Consider the following 1,023-nt stretch of genomic DNA (forward strand, 5'->3'; position numbering starts at 1 on the left):
ATTAGGCTCCCCTCTCCCCCCCCTCACATACACATACCCAAATCTCTACGACAGTACGCACATCTTACCTGCGTGTAGTGCGGCAATAAGTAATAGATCCCGATTCGTTGGTCGACCTTTATATACGCGAGCCACCGCATAATGCTCCCCATCCTGCACGGTTTCCAAAAACACATGAGCTTATATAATTAACAGACACGACAAAACCTTGCCCTTGAAGGGTCTTTGTAATCACCCAGAAGTTGCGCATTTTTATATAAAGATACATGCATATTGGGACTGATTGAGCTGTGATTTATTTCAGAATTTGATATTGCTTTTAGAATTGCCTCACTGTTTTAGGTTTCACTTGCTACTTTTGATATAGATTCCGGAATTGCGTCTCTGATATGGATTTCAGAATTGCCCTTTTGTTTTAGATTTCAGAATTACCTCTTTGATTTAGATTCCAGAATTGCCACTTTGATATAGATTTCAGAATTGTCCCTTTAACAGATATTTCAGAATTGCCACTTTGATATAGATTTCAGAATTGCCCCTTTAGCAGATATTTCAGAATTGCCACTTTGATATAGATTTCAAAATTGCCACTTTGATATAGATTTCAGAATTGCCACTTTGATATAGATTTCAGAATTGCTACTTTGCTATATCAGAAATGACACTTTATTTTAAATTTTAGAATTGCCACTTTTTTCAGAATTGCCACATTGCTATAGATTTCAGAAATGACACTGTTTTGAATTTCTGAATTGTCACTTTTGTGAAGATTTCATAATTGCCACTTTGTTATAGGTTATAGAAATGACACTGATTTAAATTTCAGAGTTACCACTTTTGTAAAGATTTTAGAATTGCCACTTTCATATAGATTCCAGAATTGCCGCATTGTTTTAGATTTCAGAAATTGTCATCCTGATACAGATTTCAACTTTGATATAGATTTCAGAATTGCCACCTTGATATACATCTGTGAATTACTTAGCTGTATCATAATAAGGTTTCTACAGGAAATTCCAAATC

At 34.9% G+C, this 1,023-nt stretch overlaps 1 protein-coding gene across 1 annotated transcript in view; it reads right to left on the minus strand.

Annotated features, from left to right (window-relative positions):
• LOC119590991 overlaps positions 1-474 on the minus strand; it is a 2,093-nt gene extending 1,619 nt beyond the window's left edge. The window contains exon 1 of the mRNA XM_037939724.1: positions 69-474. The gene's annotated coding sequence lies outside the window, so the exon portion shown is untranslated. The remainder of the gene's footprint in view (positions 1-68) is intronic.
• Between the last annotated feature and the right edge of the window lie 549 nt (positions 475-1,023).

The sequence above is a fragment of the Penaeus monodon genome, chromosome 28 (assembly GCF_015228065.2).
Source record: "Penaeus monodon isolate SGIC_2016 chromosome 28, NSTDA_Pmon_1, whole genome shotgun sequence".
NCBI classification, from domain to species: Eukaryota; Metazoa; Arthropoda; class Malacostraca; order Decapoda; family Penaeidae; genus Penaeus; species Penaeus monodon.